The sequence below is a fragment of the Natator depressus genome, chromosome 14, assembly GCF_965152275.1.
Source record: "Natator depressus isolate rNatDep1 chromosome 14, rNatDep2.hap1, whole genome shotgun sequence".
NCBI classification, from domain to species: domain Eukaryota; kingdom Metazoa; phylum Chordata; order Testudines; family Cheloniidae; genus Natator; species Natator depressus.
Genome location: NC_134247.1, coordinates 36,044,676 through 36,063,771, shown reverse-complemented (window position 1 = coordinate 36,063,771; position 19,096 = coordinate 36,044,676). Strand labels below are relative to the sequence as shown.

The window sequence follows — 19,096 nt, the reverse complement described above, 5'->3', positions numbered from 1 at the left end:
ACTGGTGGTATAACATTTCAAACAAATGTATCCTCATTTCTCTGACAAAAAGAAAAGGAGTACTTATGGCACCTTAGAGACTAACCAATTTATTTGAGCATGAGCTTTCGTGAGCTACAGCTCACTTCATCGGATGCATACTGTGGAAATTGCAGAAGACATTATATACACAGACACCATGAAACAATACCTCCTCCCACCCCACTCTCCTGCTGGTAATAGCTTATCTAAAGTGATCATCAAGTTGGGCCATTTCCAGCACAAATCCAGGTTTTCTCACCCTCCGCCCCCCCACAGACAAACTCACTCTCTTGCTGGTAATAGCCCATCCAAAGTGACCACTCTCTTCACAACGTGTATGATAATCAAGGTGGGCCATTTCCTGCAGAAATCCAGGTTCTCTCACCCCCTCACCCCCCTCCAAAATTGTCCATTTCTCTGACAATGCATGTTTCTAATTCATTTTGCTTCAGCAGTTTGTTTTCTCTTCCTGTTGTTCACACACCCCTAAAACCTGCCTCGCAAAACACCCAGACCCACAGGCAGACAGAGCGCGATGGAGCCAGCCGCTCCCGCTGTGTTGGTGAGGGAAAGGGGAGTGGGTCAGACTCACTCCGGTCTGGGGTTCCGCTTCTCTGCGTCCACGTTTGGTGTTTACGCTACAAATCAGGCAGAGGTGAGCGCACCGCTTGGAAAACAGATGCAGCCAATTACTGATCAATAATATAGCAAGCCGGGAAAACACCAAGGCCAAAGATCCACCTCCCTTTTACAAGCCACCGCCACCCCCAACTCCCTGTCGTCTTTAACCCTACCCCTGGTGGACGTCTGGCTGAAAGCTGTCGCAAAGCAGATAGCTTTGGGAACGATTCTTCTACCTTCAGCAGGCTCAGGGCTTGCCTACACTAGGATGTGTTTTCACAGCACAGTTAGCTCGAGTTATAACTTGAGTATTACCCCTAATTTGATTCCTGTCCATACATAACAATCTGTAGCTCAAGTTAAGTGGTGCTTTAAATTTGAACTCGCTAGCCTATTGGGATGGTGGGTTGAAGCAAGTAATGCGGGGGGGGGGGGGATGTAACAGCTAATCCAATCCCCCTGCTAATGCCATATCACCCTGTGTAGCCAGAGTGCTGTGCTGAAGTGTGGTCAGTCGCTTTCACTCCAACTAGGCTAGGTCAAGTACGCAGTACCTTGAGTGTGTTAACTCTCACTAACTGTTACACTGAAAACAAGCCCTTAGAGTTGTTCCTGGTCAGCAGTGTGTGTGGAGATTCTTATTCCAGAACAAGAATGCCTGGTTTGTGTTTAACCAACTGTCAGAGTTAAACTATGCCAAAACAAGACACTCTTGTTCAAGAATACGAGTGTCCATTGTCCAGGAGCAGCTACTGCGCTTTACGTTCACAATCTCTCTTAATTTGCATTAACTTTCAAATGTAGACAAGCCCTCAGTGTTGTCAACTCTTGCGATAGCTGGTGTTTTTCTTAAAGTTCCAGCTCCAGGAGTCATATGATTATGACCTTCAGCTTGTTTTGTTTTTTAAGAAGTTTCTAGTCCCCAATGCAAAGAAAAGCTTGAAAACATGCCCTGAATGAATTCTAATGGCTCAAAAACCAAAAGGCAAAGAAAAAGAACCCCAAATGAACTAGCTTTAACAATGCAATATCATGATTTTTAAGCCCCCCTAATGATTTTTTGAGGCCTTTGAATGCCAGGCTTTAGTGTTACTGCATCTCTCTGTCCCATCAGAGAGAGGATGATCTAGTTCTTCAGCTAGAACACTTTGATTTCTTAATGCTCACAGTCAAGTGATCGCCACGACGGGAAGAGGAGGACGGCTAAGATCAGGAAAAGAATCAAAGCAGCGCTTTCTCTCACAATTTACATCACGTGTCTCACAATAGCTGGCGGTTTACTCGAAGGCCCAGCTGCTGGAACCAAGAGATGGAATGAGAATCTCAGCTTTCATGGGGGGAAAAAAAAAGTGTAGCTCTCTCGGGGGAAGAAAAGACCTTTGAAATGTGAAGCAAGTGCAATCGAAAGACCAGAAGCCAAAGAAAAAGAAAAAAGTTATTATTTGGCGGGGGAGGGGGGGATCTCATGAATTTTAAGCCAGTCATGACTGGGGGCTCTGATTTATGATTTTCAAACGCTGGGTTAGTGATACTGCAATCAGCTATTTTGATAGGTCCAGGCACACAGCTCCAGATCAGGGAGGAGGCTGCTCTTTCTCACACTTAGGCCTTATCTACACTACAAATGTTTTGCCGATGGAGCTATTCTGTTACGGCTAAACCAGCAGAACCCCTAGTGTAGACACAACTTATGCTAACAGAGGGAGTTTTTCTGCTGGTGTAGTAACATCATCTCCCCAAATGACATGAGCTATGCCAACAGACAGACTCAAGGACTAGCTGTATAGAGAGAGATCTGTGGCTATCCCCAGTGCTTTGATGAAAATCAGTTCCCTGAGGAATAAAGTTTATGACACACATTAGCTACAGAACCCCATGCTCCTTCTCTTTCCTCTTTCCCAGCTCCCACCATTTTTCTTCATCTCCGCCTCCCCACCACACCTTTCCCTTCCCCCACCAAAGGACGTGAGAAATCCATTGTTGAAATCTCTCCAGGCAGGTCACATATGCACAGCCAGCTTTCCCCTCTCATCTGTTCTGTGTTTGAATGGCACCTAGCACGGCAGGGTCCTGGTCCATGCCTGAGGCTCCTTGCACATAGGTGCTGGAACTAGGGGTGCTGGAAGTGTGGCAGCACCCCTTGGTTTGAAGTAGTTTCCATCCTATACAGGGTTTACAGTTTGGTTCAATGGCTCTCAGCACCCCCACTGTACAAACTGTTCCAATGCCTATGACCTTGCAACTAACACAATACAAATAATAACAACGAAAATCACCCAGGCAGCCTCTCTTCAAACACTCTTGCAGGCCCGTGAATAGGCAGACACAAACTCCGCCTTTTTTTTGCATGTGTTAAGGGTGCAATGGAAAGGTGAAGACAATCCAGTTATCTCTGTGCCCTCTTTCACCTCTTCATGATGAAGGATAAGATTATGTCACGGATTCTGTGACGTCCAGAGACCTCTGCGACATTTTCCACTTCCACCCAGAGGCAGCGGGGGGAGGGGGATCTGGAGCCCCAAACTGCCATGGGCAGCAGGGGTCCCCCGCAGCTCCCAGCTGCCATGGGTAGTGGGGGAACCTGGAGCTCTGAGCCACTGTGGGCGTGGGGGGGGGGCTCTCAGTTGCCATGGGCAACAGGAGGACCTGGAGCTCCGAGCCACCGCGGGGGGACTCCAGAGCTGTCAGCTGCAGTGGCGTCAGGTGCTGTCCCTCCTTGATCGATGGGTTTGGGGGGTGCTGAATTTCTAACCAAGTCTCCTTTTCTCCCAAGCGTTTACTCAGCCAGAGTGGGGAGAAAGGGGGTAAAATAGGGCCCAGCCATAGCCACCCCGCCCTTGAGTAACTCCCAGATGCAGAACTGTGCTGCGGAGACACTCCCCCGCCCCCACACACTAAGAGGCCACTGCTGCCCAGGTACTGCCTCCCCTACCCAGGTGTGGACAGAACAGAGGATGGCCAATCTGCTCCAGCCAATGAGAGCAGAAGCAGGGACCTCTGGTCTTTTGGACATTCAGAGAACATGCTACAGTTTTAACAGGCCTTTCTCTGACCTGTGTTGATGGGCTGTTTCTCCAGCCATGGAATAAATCTATAAAACTATCAATCCATGGTACACCCCCATCTTGAATGCGTGCAGCTGTGGTCGCCCCATCTCAAAAAAAGATTTATTGGAACTGGAAAATGTTCAGAAAAGGGCAACAAAAATGTTTAGGGGTATGGAACATAGGAGGAGAGATTAATAAAACTGGGAGGAGGAGGAGGAGGAGGAGAGATTAATAAAACTGGGACTTTTCAGCTTGGAAAAGGGACAACTAAGGGGGGATATGATAGAGGCCCATAAAATCATGACTGGTGTGAAGAAAGTAAATAAGGAAGTGTTATTTACTCCTTCTCATAACACAAGAACTAGGGGGGACCAAATGAAATTAACAGGAAGCAGGATTAAAACAAACAAAAGGAAGTATTTCTTCACACAAAGCAGTGTCAACCCCTGTGGAAATTATTGCCAGAGGATGTTGTGAAGGCCAAGAGTATAACAGGGTTCAAAAAAGAACTAGGTAAGTTCATGGCGGATGGGCCCATCAATGGCTATTAGCCAGGATGGGCAGGGATGGTGTCCCTAGCCTCTGTTTGTCAGTAGCGGGGAGTGAGCAACAGGGGATGGATCACTTGATGATTGCCTGTTCTGTTCGTTCCCTCTGGGGCACCTGGCACTGGCCACTGGTGGGGGGCACCGGGGAAGGCTGGATGGACCTTTGGTCTGACCCAGTCTGGCCGTTCTTATGTTCCTCCCACTCCCCCTTTCTCATCACCTCTGCACTACTCCTCACCATCGCAGCTCAGAGCAACTGGCCCTGTATTCCCGTCCCATCAACCCTCCACTCCCTCTGGCTCCCGGCTCCTCAGCCCGCACCTCTCTTAGGCAGAGACTCGCAGCTCTCTCCTCCCTGACCAGGGGGTTTTCCAGGCTGCACAGTGATAATCCCACAAATCAGACTGCCTCTCCAGGCCAGGCTCTGCACTTTGCTTTCCCTCCAAAGGCTGTAACTGCCCACACCTACGAGTTACCACACAGCCCTTCCTAGGCCAGCGCATTTAGTCTTACGGTGCAAGCGTTACAGAGAAACCACATTAAAAACAATTTTAAAACCTTCCTCGATTGCAATAACGTACCAGAGATCACCCCCCAACTCCAACAAGGCCTCTGGTCAGAGTCAGTTCTCCAGCCTCCACCAAGGGGATTTTTTGTGATTACAAATTGGTTAACAGGCCTAACTCAGAGAGCGCACACCCATTAATAGGTTAGTCTTTCCTTTTACAGCTTGGGTCTTGGCCTCATGGCAGCAAAGCCCCACTCCTCGGGACACAGGTGGAAAAGGACGGGTTTTTGCGTCACCGGAGGTGGGGAATTGGCATTCCCCTCCCCCCATAGGTGCCAACTCCATGGGTGCTCCGAGGCTGGAGCACCCACGGGGAAAAAATGGTGGGTGCTCAGCACCCACCGGCAGTCCCCCTGTCAACTTCCCCCTCCCGCCCAATGGCGGGCCCTGCAGATTAGCACCTCCCTCGCCCTCCCTGCACCTCCTGCCCACTGCAATCAGCTGTTTTGCAGTGTGCAGGAGGCTGGGGTGAAGGGGGAGGGGAGAGGAGCGAGGCAGCACGCTCAGGGGAGGGGGCAGAACTGGGCAGGAAGAGGCAGGGTGGGGACGGAGCGAGGGCGGGGAGAGGTGGGGCGGGGGTGAGGCCTTGGGGGAAGGGGTGGAGTGGGGGCAGGGCCTGGGGCAGAGCTGGGGGTCGGGCACCCCCCAGCACTTTGGAAAGTCGGCACCTGTGCCTCTCCCTAGAGATTCCCCTGGTAAACCTCTTGACACTGTTTGTCCCCAAAGTCCATCCTTATCTAGCACATTATTCGATCCAGTCCTTTGAAATCCACAACACTTCCCAGGGTTCACAGCACATCTCCCCCTTGGAGAGGTTACAAACCATCCCAGCCCACAGCTTTGCATTTAATACAATGGACTCCAGCGAGACTTACACTTAATTCAGTAAGATCTCCCAAGGCCATGGCAGGAAATTGCCATAGCTGTCACACCCCCCTTCCCCTCTTATCCTCCTCGCCCCTGCTCTGCCCCCTCACCCTCTTTCCCTTCCCTTTAGCTGAGCCCCTCCTAACTAAACCCATCCAAAAAAAGGTGCAACTCCCATCACGTTGCTGCCATCACCTTGTTCACTCTGCGGGTGTGTTCTACCCCTTCCCCCACCCTGTGTCTAGCTCAGCGGTTCTCAGCCAGGGCTATATGTACCCCTGGGGGTACTCAGAGGTCTTCTGGGGGTACATCAACTCATCTAGTACATCAACTTGTCTAGTTTTACACCAGGCTACATAAAAAGCACTCGCAAAGTCAGTGCAAACTAAAATTTCATACTGACAATGACTTCTTTATACTGTTCTATATGCTATACACTGAAATGTGAGTACAATATTTATATTCCAAGTGATTTATTTTATAATTATAGGGTGTCATAAATATAAAGGGAAGAGTAAACCCCTTTAAAATCCCTCCTGGCCAGAGGAAAAATCCTCTCACCTGTAAAGGGTTAAGAAGCTAAAGGCAACCTCGCTGGCACCTGACCAAAATGACCAATGAGGAGATAAGATACTTTCAAAAGCTGGGAGGAGGGAGAAAAACAAAGGGTCTGTGTTTGTCTGTGTGATGCTTTTGCCGGGGACAGAACAGGAATGGAGTCTTAGAATTTAGTAAGTAATCTAGCTAGGTATGTGTTAGATTATGATTTCTTTAAATGGCTGAGAAAATAGCTGTGCTGAATAGAATGAATATTCCTGTCTGTGTGTCTTTTTTGTCACTTAAGGTTTTGCCTAGAGGGATTCTCTATGTTTTGAATCTAATTACCCTGTAAGGTATTCACCATCCTGATTTTACAGAGGTGATTCTTTTTTTTACTTCTATTAAAAGCCTTCTTGTAAGGAAACTGAATGCTTTTCCATTGTTCTAAGATCCAAGGGTTTGGGTCTGTGGTCACCTGTGCAAATTAGTGAGGATTTTTACCAAACCTTCCCCAGAAGTGGGGTGCAAGGGTTGGGAGGATTTTGGGGGGAAAGATGTTTCCCAACTATGTTTTTTCAGGAACCCGGATAAAGTTTGGTGGTGGCAGTGGCAGTCCAAGGGTAAAATAGTTTGTACCTTGGGGAAGTTTTAACCTAAGCTGGTAAAAGTAAGCTTAGGAGGTTTTCATGCAGGTCCCCACATCTGTACCCTAGAGTTCAGAGTGGGGAAGGAACCTTGACATAGGGCAAAAATGAGAAAGGAAGCAATTTTTCAGTAACAGTGTGACTGTGACATTTTTGTATTTTTATGTCTGATTTTGTATGCAAGCCATTTTTAAGTGAGGTGAAACTTGGGGTACGCAAGACAAATCAGCCTCCTGAAAGGGGGACAGTAGTCTGGAAAGGTTGAGAGCCACTGGTCTATCTGGTCATTTACATTGTAAGCTCTTCCGGGCAGGGACTGTTGACTACTTTGAGTTTGTATCAGCACCTACCACAAGGGGGCCACACTCTTGGTGGCTCCTTATGCACTACTGTAATAAACATGATTAAGAATAATAATTTGAGTCAAACAGGTGCAATAGGAGTAGAGACATTACTTAGTCTCCACTGTCCACAGTATTCTTATTCTTATTTTATGTATTTGTACTGTGGTAGTCCCTACAGGCTATCTATGTACATACAGTTAGTTAGTTAGTTGGTTAGTAGATAAGGTGCCAATAGATGGTGCTCAAGAATTATAGTTGGACCCAGTAGAGGTAAATGTAGATAACGTTTCTAGACACATCCCATCATAAGACCCTGTTTTCAGTTGCTTAAAACTGTCGCAAACTTTTGGTGTTTGGGCTGACATTCTCCATTCGGGTGCCTGCCTTAGGATGTCTTTTTTCGATAAGTGTCAGCAAAAACAGGTAAGCCGTTGTGAGAGCAAGATTAGGGGACAATATGTGGATTTACCCAGGCTAAAAAAAATTCGCACAGGGCATTTGGTTGAAAAGCTCGAGTGTTTTGGAGCAGGGACCTGAAATGGACAGGCAGTGTGGCCCCATCAGGGATGTTCCTTTTCCTGTCCATGTGGAACTCCCCTATACACACGCACACACAAAACTGGCTAAGTTTGAAGCCTTCAACACGTTGCCATTTGACTTGCTCAGTAGAGAACTGATAAGAGTTTGGTAGCTAATATCTGCTATGGTTCCACTTGCACTGAGCATTCTCCAGCCTGGACCTGCAGGGGCTGAACAGGACTTCTCCATGCACTTTGCTCCTCTGGCCTGCTGATCCTGTGCACTCAACCCTCCCTGGGTACCAAAGCAGCATGGAGATAGAAGCCATTAACTAGAATGCTGAGGGGGCCAGAGCTTGATCTGATCAGGTGATGTGGCGAGTGTGGGGGGGATGACAAGGAGCTGTGGGAGAAGTTTGGACAGGAGACCTGACAAGAGCTGGGGGGCAGACTGAGATAGGGAGATGTATGGGGGGTGGAGACTGGTACTGCTGGGCAAGGAAACTTGGACTAGGTGCCAATGGGGAAACACGGGGGTGGGGAAACACCCCTACTCATCCCACCATGAGCCAGTCAGCAGCAGGGATGTTACCAACCCTTACATTTCCCTGAGAGGGAACAGCCCATGGTTGCCCATTATGAGGCACATGAGTCTGTACCAACATCATCACATTGTGACTAGCCAGGGCATTGTTCCAGCCAGCCAATCACCAGGCTTAGAGATGACCCCTCATTTGAATGCCTGCCACTATATATGAGTACAGCAGGGGGAAGGCCTGCAGCATTTGCAGGCAAAAGGGTTAGGCTGACCTGTGTGAGAGCAGAGCAATGGCTGCTTCCCAGAGAGGGAGGAAGAAGGCCCAGACTCGAAGGAGACAAAAGCACTATGGGAGGAAGTCCCAGGCCAAGGAGAGGAAGTCCCAGGACAAGCAAAGGAGGCAGGCCAGGCGGAAGCCAGCGGGGAAGCGTGGGAAGAACCCCCAGGGGAAGAAGCCCTCCCCCGCCCCATACGACGCCACGATGCTGAGGCAGCTGCAACGGGACAACAAGCTCCTATCACCCAAGGCCAAAGGGCTGATGTTTTCCTTCGTGAACGACATCTACAAAAAGGTGTCCACTGAGGCTGAACGCCTGAGGAAGCAGAGCCGCCGCCCCATGATCGGCCCTTCGCAGATGCAAGCCGCCCTGCAGCAGGTGATGCCGAGGAAAAGGGTCAGGCGCTCGACCACCCCGGTCTCGAAGAGATCTCACTAGAGCAACATCCCTCCCCTTCTCCCCGGGGTGCCTCCTGGCTGGGATCAGAGGAAGAACAAGAGGGGAGAAGGGAGAGGAGGAAACGCCAGCCTGAGACACTTCAGCACCCTCCTGATTAAAGAACTGATGTTGCTTTAGACATGCCAAAAAACACACACACACACACACAAAAAACCCCAACCTGTACTCTGCCAGAAGGACCAACTTCTCCCCCAGCAATTCTTCATGAGACACTATGAGAGACTGAATCAGTGAGAGACTTTCCATGCCCAAGCCTGATAGACCGTTCCACACTGCAGCCTGCTTCAGTGAGACCATCACTGGTGGGAAGAGGAGACCATCATCTCTGGACTAAGCCAGTGAGAAAGAATTTGCATCCTAGTTAAAAAGAGACCTGCTGGCTGTGGACTTAATGAACCAGACACTTTTCATCACTGCAAATGAGAAACTATAGAAAGGACTGGGTGCTTTCCTAAGGGAAATAAAATTGTCATCTTGGCATTATATTAAAACAGGATTTTAGCAGCATTTCTGGTGTTATGTTTCCTTTAGTGTAGTGGGCAATGATGGGGTGGATTGTGCTTCACAATTTAATATAAAATTAGTAGTAGTATAGTGCAGTGGGTGTGAATCTTTCCAGACGACTGGTTTGTCTTGCCTACCCCCAAGGTAGGGGGTTTGTCTTGCCTCCCCCCAAGTTTCACCTCACTTAAAAGCGACATGCTTACAAAATCAGACATAAAAATACAAAAGTGTCACAGACACACTATGACTGAAAAATTGCTGACTTTCTCATTTTTACCACAGAATTATAAATAAACTGGAATATAAATACTGCACTTACATTTCAGTGTATATAGAGCAGTATAAACAAGTCATTGTCAGTATGATATTTTAGTTTGTCCTGACTTCAGTAGTGCTTTTTATGTAGCCTGTTGCAAAAGTAGGCAAATATCTAGATGAGTTGATGTGCCCCCCCGGAAGACCTCTGCGTTCCCCCAGACAGGGGTATGTGTACCCCGATTGAGAACCACTGGTATAGTACCTAGAAGTTCTAATCATGGATCAGGAACCCATTATGTGTAAACACAGAACAAAAAGACAATCTCTGCCCCAAAAAGCTTTTGACTAGAAGTTTTGGATTTTGCTTTACTGAAGAAAGGGGGATGTTTATCCAACACCGCCAATCGTTCTTCCTTCTCACAGACTAAAAGTGAACGTCCCTGTCTCAAATGTTAAAACATTTTAGACCACAGCCACCAACTTTCTCCTTTCCAGGTGGATTCTCCACCCCTGCTCCGCCCCAAGGCCCCACCCCCATTCTGCCCTTTCCCCCAAGACCCCACCCTCGCCCCACCTCTTTCCACCCCTGCCACACCACCTGCCCCAGGGCCCCGCCCCTGCCATGCCTCTTCCCACCCCCACTCCCCAGCCTCCCCCTAGCACCTCCCACCCGCCGCCCAACTGCCGATCAGCAGCGCCCACCAAGCAGCTGATCGAAGGGTGGCTGGTGAGTGCTGAGCACCCAGTATTTTTTTTTTCATGGGTGCGCCAGCCCCCGGAGCACCCACGGAGTCAGCACCTAACCCTTTAGACCACCTGAGAATTGAGGAATAGTTAAGGGACCAATAAGAGACCCAGATTTTAAATCAATCAGCCAAAAGGTGGGCAAAGCCACTACATATGCAGACAAGTCACCGCACTCTCTCGTTAGACCTGTTCCTTCCAATATTACTCCTGTCTTACCTGATCTGAAGTCATGTGGCTTTCACCCAGAATCCAGTCTTTGTTAAATCAGAAGGGGCCGGATCTGCCCGATAGCAGTTTTAAGATAAAGAGGGCTTTACTGCTGTGTTGATAACACCTGCTCTTAGCAGGGTTAGAGGGCCTGGTGATAGCCTTTGTTCTCCCGCCACTGGTACTCTGGTAACAAAGGGGAATCTCATCAAGCTCTCATTGTATGTACATGTGGCCAACAAATCTTCCAGGAACACAAGAGAGGCCTGAATTCAGAATGCAAAAGTCAAGCAGGAAGAAACAAACCTTGTGGATTTTCTTCATCCATCATGAAGAAGCAAAAGAAAAAAGAAAAAGAAAAAAAAAAAGGGGGGGTTGGGGGGGAGGGTTACAAATCCAAATCCATTTTTTCCTTGTAACTGCCACTTTTCCCAAGAAAACAAGAGGCCTCCTGTGTATTGCCATTTAAAGGCTATAATCAGCAAGCCCTACTGTAGGGGCAGACTTTTCGGAGCAAATATATTTCAATTAGCTTCCCAATCCCTTCTTTCAGAGTACCAGCCGTGTTAGTCTGTATTCGCAAAAAGAAAAGGAGGACTTGTGGCACCTTAGAGACTAACAAATTTATTTGAGCATAAGCTTTTGTGAGCTACACAGCTCACTTCATCGGATGCATCCGATGAAGTGAGCTGTAGCTCACAAAAGCTTATGCTCAAATAAATTTGTTAATCTCTAAGGTGCCACAAGTACTCCTTTTCTTTTTGCAATCCCTTCTGTCTGATCCAACTCCCACCAAGTCACTGGAGTCTTCCCACTGATTTCCGTGGGCTTTGGTTCAGGCCCATACAGAGCAGGCTGCCTTCCTCACCCAGACACTTAAAGAGTGGATTTTTCCACTACAGCAATTCTCAGCCTTGGTTTTCATTCATACCTGCCGGCAAGATACTTCACCACAAACAAATACTGTTCAGAATACAGGGCCAGGAATTTCCTGTTAAGCACATTTCTGACTTCTGTGCATCGCCCTGTTGAAATCCAGGGGCTACTCACACTAGCTAGCACTACATAGGCTAGTGTCTGTATGCTTTGGCTTTCAGGGTACTTCTACTGTACACTAAGCTTACGCTCAAATAAATTTGTTAGTCTCTAAGGTGCCACAAGTCCTCCTTTTCTTTTTGTGGATACAGACTAACACCGCTGCTACTCTGAAACCTGTTCTTAACTCAGGTTAGTTAGTTTGGGTTAAAGGAGCAGTGAAGACACTTTAACTTAGGTTAGCATCTGGAGTTCAACCACCAGGCTCCCTGCTAACTGCTTAACTGCTAACCCAAGTTAAAAACAGAGCTACTGTGTCTTCACTGCTATTTTAACCCAAGTTAAGAACACACTTCTTTGTGCACCCTTAGTTACTAGCTTTTCGCAAATGCAGATCAAAGACATAAACAAGACAGCTGTAAGTATCAAAAATGGAAATACGTATCTAGACCTTGCCTAGATTAGGATGAAGTGAGCTGTAGCTCACGAAAGCTCATGCTCAAATAAATTGGTTAGTCTCTAAGGTGCCACAAGTACTCCTTTTCTTTTTGCGAATACAGACTAACACGGCTGTTACTCTGAAACCTAGATTAGGATTGTGACTGATGCCAGGTGTACACTGCAAACTGACATCGGTGTCACTACATCATTCAGGGGTGTGAAAAATCCACACCTCTGAGAGACTGACCTAGCCCCTGGTGTGGATGACGCTATCTCAATGGGAGAGCTTCTCCCACTGACGGCTGCGAGCAGGTTTCAGGGGGTCCACCAAGCAGGGCTAGAATTAGACTTGCTGGGGTCCAAGGTAGAAAGCAAAGCCCCACCGCCTGGGGCTGAAGCCCGGGGCCCTGAGCCCTGCCACCCAGGGCTGAAGCTGAAGCCTGAGCAATGTAGCTTTGTGGAGGCCCCTTTGGTGTGGGGCCCCAGGCAACTGCCCTGCTTGTTGTGGCACTGGTGGGACTCTGGCTGTATTAGTATATTTTAATACTATAAGGGACTTTAAGACTGCTCATCAGTGTAAAGCAATACGTGTTTAAATGCTGGAAAGGTTCTAACAGGTTCCGTAAACACGGCCTGGTAACTGTAAGAGCTCTTGTTGTCACGTGGGGATTTGTGCTTAAGACTGCCTCGCTCTTCTACAGCATTTTTCATGAGTAGATCTCAAAGCACTTTATAACGGCAGTCACTGTCACAAATGGAGAAACTGAGGCACGAAGAAGTGACGTGACTTGTGTAGGGTTAATCAGCAGGTCAGTGCCAGAACTGGAATGAAACCCAGGTCTTGTGACTCTCAGTGCAGTGATCTAGCTACTAGACCATGATAATTGCTTTCATCCTTTGTTTCTTTCCCGTAAACCTGACACTTATTTTTAAAACAAAAATAAAGCAAGCTTTGATGAGCACAATAACGGTAAAGCCTCAATTCCTAATGGATTTCCAGTTTGGGGAGGATGATAATTATGATACTAATCAATAATAATTAACAAGGGTTAGATTCTGACACACTTACTCCAGCTGATTAGTACTTCAACCTTCCAACAGCTTCCTGGTTCTTAGTGGGACCACTCAGAGAGTAAGGCAATATTTACTATAAATAAAGGGGACTCTTTATTTGGTTAGTCTTTTAAAAAAAAGTTTGATCCCAGATTGGCTGCACCTTACAAAATAGCCCCCTTACTCTGCTGGAATAGTGCAGATTTTTTTTATCAGCACACTTTGCCCCTTTAAACTAAGAATTGAGTTTTATTTCTCTCGTTCACATACGAAGTGGTGCCTTACCACACAATTTACCCTGCTGATTTCAATGGGGCCACTCATGTGGCAGAATCTGGCCCCAAATAACTTTGCTTATGGCTGGGACAGGAAGCACCTGCTTTCAGGCTGAGATTTTGGAGGGCTGTAGAATGACTCATAATACTTAGCTCTCATATAGTACCATTCCTCAGCATATCTCCAAGCACTTTGCAAAGGAAGGCGGCAGCATTATCTCCATTTTTGAGATGGGGAAACTGAGGCACGGAGCAGGGACTTTGCTCAAGGTCACTCAGGAGAGCTAAGACTGGAATCTAGCTGTCTTCAGCGCTACTCCAAGGCCACGCTGCCAAATAAAGGAGAGAGAAAAGTCAGCTTGTTCCCCAGCCTCCCAGATACAGTGTTGCTGAAGGTCCTTCTACTAGTCAATAAAATCAGAAAGTGACAAAAAGTGTTAGCATCTGATTATTTGGTGACGCCCTAAGAAATATACCCTATGGCTCCTAACTTCGCTAAGAGAAACAGTAAGGTGTCTCTGCACACATGAGTAATTTCATTCACCACTATCCCCATGGTTTCAATGGCTTACTCTGTGGGTAAGTCTTAGTTAGTCTCTAAGGTGCCACAAGTACTCCTTTTCTTTCTGTGGGTAAAGTTACTCAGGGGCATTTGTGCTTCCTGCAATCAGTCTTCACAAATGTCTCTCCCAGATCCTCATCTATCTAGCAGTTTTCTAAGCCCCCTAGGGCTGGGGAAGCAATTGAATCATTCACAAGCATAAAAACAATGTTAATTTCTCTTCCCAGGTTGCAGTAGAGTGTAAAAATCTGTCCTTCTGAAACTATAGCACAAACTTTAAAAAAAATACCGAATCCATATTCAGAATGGGAGAATCTCTTTCTCTTCCGCGCCCCTTCCATGTGAAAATTACAGATATTTTAATTTAAAAATGTCATTCCCTGACCGGGAATCGAACCCGGGCCGCGGCGGTGAGAGCGCCGAATCCTAACCACTAGACCACCAGGGAAGAGCTGATAAAAGCCTACTGTAGGCTGGACTCCTGCTCGCAGGTACAGAGCTAGTATTTTCCTCACTAGTTCTGACCAAAGCGGAAACGCAAAAGCCTTCACTGCAATCGCACACAATCATTTCATGTCCCTGAATTGAGCAAAGCACCTAGACTGCACACGGAACTCTGCAGCAGACACAAATCTTGTGCAAATCAGCAGAGACTGGCTTTGCTCCCACGCTGTAGTTAAGTTAAACTTTGAAAGAGCTGTCTGTGCGGCGGGTTATAGGTTTTACGGCTCTTTTCAAGGCTGTCTGAACAATGCTAAAATCAGAGCGGCAGCTGATCCACCCCCAAATCTCCCCTTTACCCCTTAGAGCCCCTCCATAATACAGGGCAAATAAAGATCTGATGGAAAAGAGCCCTGGAAACAAAACACATACATGTTTTTAAATATACTGTGAATGGAAAGAAGGGAAGGAAGGAAAGAATCCTTGGCTTATTTTCCCATTTTAATCTAATGAGATTAAAACTTCCTTTGAGAGATAGCAAAATTAATTTATTATTACTTAAAAATTCGTGTCAGGAGTGGGATTTGAACCCACGCCTCCATACGGAGACCAGAACACCCAGCAGAGGGGAAGACAGAGCCTTGAGTCTGGCGCCTTAGACCACTCGGCCATCCTGACACCGGCGGGGCAAGCTTTGAAACAAGCGCCTCGCAATCTCTCTGCAGAAGTGTCCGCCCTTCGCTCTCCCTCACGCTGTTTTTCTTCTGTCCTCAGAGCCCTCAGGTCTCACTTCCATGACACACACAGACCCGCGACTGCTGCTGCTCTACACAAAGGATCACAGACGCACCTAACTACTCCCGCTGGTTTAGACAGGCTCTAAACTGGACTACACCGGCTGCTCCGGTTGAATGCTACTCGCTCCCAGTCCTCAATACAGCAGCTCCCTGCCAGGAACGGGCTAGCACAGTGTTTATCAGGTTTCAGCCCGTCTTCCCGGCCCCGTTTTTTTTCCATATCCCCTCTCTCCCTTCTCCAAGGGTACCTGCCCAGTTTCTCCTGCCTCCCTCTTCTCACTTGTTTCCCTTCCCCAGGACAGAGTCAAAGTGTATAAAGTCACCCAGGCGTGGGCTTCACCGTTCAGCTAGCCGCACTGAGTATATCCTGGGCTTGGATTAAACTCTCTCATTGGCTCCAAAGAGAGAAACAGTGATCCCTGATTGGTGGTGTTTGCAATCATGCTTTAATCTATCCAATCCACTTCCCTATGCCGCCTGCTCAGTGGCAAGGCTAGAGTACTCGCTGCTGCTACACTATCTCCCTTCCAGTCCACACCCTCAACCCAGTGCAAACCAGTGCAGCCTGGTGCATAGTGCACATCTTTACCTCCCAGTCAGAAAAGCAAAGTCGCGCCCACAGTCTTCCTTCTTCTCTTTTACACACAATCGATTAGAGTTGCTCGGCCTGATTGACTTACTTACACGCACACACACACACTCACCCCTTACTCCTCTCTGGGAATCACTGCATTTGATTCCCTTGTCAGGCTAGGTATACCTTTAAACCAGTACAGGGGTGCAGTGTGGACACTCATTACAGCGACAGGCAGAGGTGGATTAGAGGATTGTAAAGCCTGGGGCCAGAGCAAGTGGGGGCCCCACCCCACGCCCTGTGCTCCTGTTGGGGAAACAGGGTTGGGGCGGGGGCTTCCCCCCCACCTGGTGCTCCTGGGTCAAGCTAACTCTTTAGTGTAGACCTGGCCTCAGCCACTCTGGGTGAATCAGGTGTAAATCCTTTGAAATCACCAGAGACTGAAGGTATGTCTACACAGGGAACTTACATCAGGATAGCTGGTTTCAGAGTGGTAGCTATGTTAGTCTGTATCAGCAAAAACAACGAGGAGTCCTTGTGGCACCTTAGAGACTAACAAATGTATTTGGGCATAAGCTTTTGTGGGCTAAAACCCACTTAATCAGATGCATGGATGGCTGCGTCTCTCAGGGGCATGAAAAATCCACATTCCTGAGAGACATAGCTATACCCACCTAATCCCTGGTGTAAACAACACTAGGTCAACAGAAGAATTCTTCCATCAACCCAGCTACCTCCTCTTGGGGAGGTGGATTACCTGTCAGTATAGCTAGTGTCTACACTGAAGTGCAACAGGGGCTAGATGCCAGAGTCAGCCACAGAGGAATGTGATATCAACAGTCCTGTGGCTAGACTAGTTTAACAAGGTGATTGTGATGTCACGTCCCAGTCTCTGTGAGATCTGTTATAAAAATTAGGCTAAATCTACATGAGAAACGCTACAGCAGCAGTGCTGTGGTGTAGACACTTCCTACAGCCAGCGGTGGGGTTTTTTCCATCACTGTAGTACATCCACCTCTCTGAGAGGGAGTCTACGCTGGGGCTTAGGTCGGCTTAACTATGCCTTGCAGGAGTGTGTGAATTTTTCACACCCCTAAGTGACTTAGACCTCTACATTTTATGTGCCGAGCAGGCCTCAGTTATGAAGTTTTGTCGGCGTAGCTATGTTGGTCAGGGGGTGTGAAAAAAACAAACCCCTAGGCGAGATAGCCACACCAACAAAACCCCCATTGTAGGTGCAGCTACACCAACATAAGAGCATTTCTGCCAACATAGCTAATGTCAGTCAGGGAGGCTACAGAAAAACTCCTTCTGTCGCCATATGCTGCATCTACACCAGGGGGCTCTGCCAGTATCGCTAGATCGGTGTGCCTATACCGGCAAAGCGTTTATAGTGTAGACAGGACCTCAGACTGGAGACCACTGGCATCTGTATGTCTCTTTCAAAGCTTTAATAGCTCAGATTAAAGCCAAAAGACACCCCATTCTTATTCATCAAGAAACAAGAAACACACAAAAAGCTGCTCCTAAAATTCCACTTTTATTGTAACGCCAAGATGATTGTCACGTTGGGAAATTGGGGAACCTATCTCAGTTCAACCCTCATACACTCCCCAGCAGCTCTCCCATTCCAGATCACTCCCACTCTTCTCATTTTCAAAACTAATTGTAAACTCACTAGCTGTCTCTTTTAAGAATGTAAACAGTTCAAAAAGAATAAACAGAAGGATTTGGATTTTTTATGCTTGTTCTAGGCTGCAAGTACATGCCCTATATTAGAAAACATAATTGTCTCTGTAGGAAGAGTTTAGGGGGGGTTATCTGACATCCCCAAAAGAGAACCTTCTTTGCTGCTTTTTTTTGTTTGTTTTTTTGTTTTGTTTTTAAATACAGTCATTGTCATATACAGTTACATTTCCAGGGATTTCAGTGGGCTTTAGATCTGGCCAACTCTGATTTACACTCACTGTATCAGAAACTACAACCATGGGTGGCGAGTATCAAAGGCCAGGGCAGGCTAAGTCTCCCATAACCCAGGCCATGGCCCCACTCATATTCCGCCCCAAGGCCCCGCCTTCCTCCCCTGAAGCCCGCGAGGGCTCAGCTCCAGCCAGCGACCTGGAGCTCGGGCCCGCCAGTGGCCCAGCGCTGGAGTCAGCAGCTCAGGCCAGCCAGAGCGGCTGGGGTGGGCAGGGCAGGGCTCCTCTAGCGACGGGGGAGGCCTCTGGCAGAAGGGGCGGGGCTGGTGTGCTAGCCTCCCCAAAGGATTGGTTCACCCACCACCCATGATTGCAAAACTTTTATCTGCACTTTATGTTATTATTTTATGTAGAAAGACAGATACAACTACTTCTAAAGGTCTCAGCCCTCTCAGGGTGTGATTATGCTGTACAGACATATAATAAAATACAGCTGCTGGCACAACAAGCTCAGGGCCAGACTTACAAAGGTATTTTGGTGCCTAAAGATTCAGATAGGCACTAAGTGGGATTTTCAAAAGCACCTAACTCCCGTTGAAATCAAATGGAGTCTACACTTAACCTGCTTCGTGTGTTTTTGAAAACCCTACGTGATGCCTATCTGGATCCTTCAGTGCCCAAATACCTTTGAAAATAGGTCTAAAAGATGTTAAATCCCAAACCACAAACCATCCCATTCTTCTTTTTCTTTGGGAAACAAGAAACACACAACAAACCACTCTTAACATTCCAATTTTATTATAATGCCGAGGTGATGTTACTGTCTCTTATTTTTCCCACCTCCCCTACAACTCTTTCATTTCTAATGGTGGCCAATCTCTTTACTCGGTCTCGATTGTCTCTGAGTTTACAAGGATGGCAAGTCTCTGCTTCATTCGGTCTGCCGCCTGGTGGCCAATAACAGAAAGCCTATCTCATTGATTCAGCCGTGAGATGACGGTCTCTTCTTTAAAATAACGCAAATTCTCTCAGGAATTCAGGCTGTAGCATACAGGCCTCTTAAGGAGCTCTCATTGATTCAGGCTGCAGCATGATGGTCCCTTGTTTCAGGTGATGGGGTGGAGTCTCTCTCCTTTATCTGAGTATCTGGCGTGCAGAAGAGTGTGAGGTTGGTCCACCAGTAGGGGGCAAAATGCAGGTTTGTTAGACATCTTTCCAGCAATTTTCAATCAGGCAGGTGTCAGGGTCTCTCAGGCTGGTGCTTGCTTCTCTCCCTTCTCCCCTCTTGTT

The 19,096-nt window shown here is 47.6% G+C and overlaps 2 non-coding genes across 2 annotated transcripts; both read right to left on the bottom strand.

Moving 5' to 3' along the window:
• Nucleotides 1-14,451: 14,451 nt before the first annotated feature.
• Nucleotides 14,452-14,523, bottom strand: TRNAE-CUC (transfer RNA glutamic acid (anticodon CUC)). Its single transcript has one exon. It is a non-coding gene; the product is annotated as a tRNA-Glu (tRNA).
• A 562-nt stretch (nucleotides 14,524-15,085) lies between these two features.
• Nucleotides 15,086-15,194, bottom strand: TRNAL-CAA (transfer RNA leucine (anticodon CAA)). Its single transcript has 2 exons — nucleotides 15,157-15,194; nucleotides 15,086-15,131 (listed from the first exon to the last, which is right to left on the bottom strand). It is a non-coding gene; the product is annotated as a tRNA-Leu (tRNA).
• Nucleotides 15,195-19,096: the final 3,902 nt, after the last annotated feature.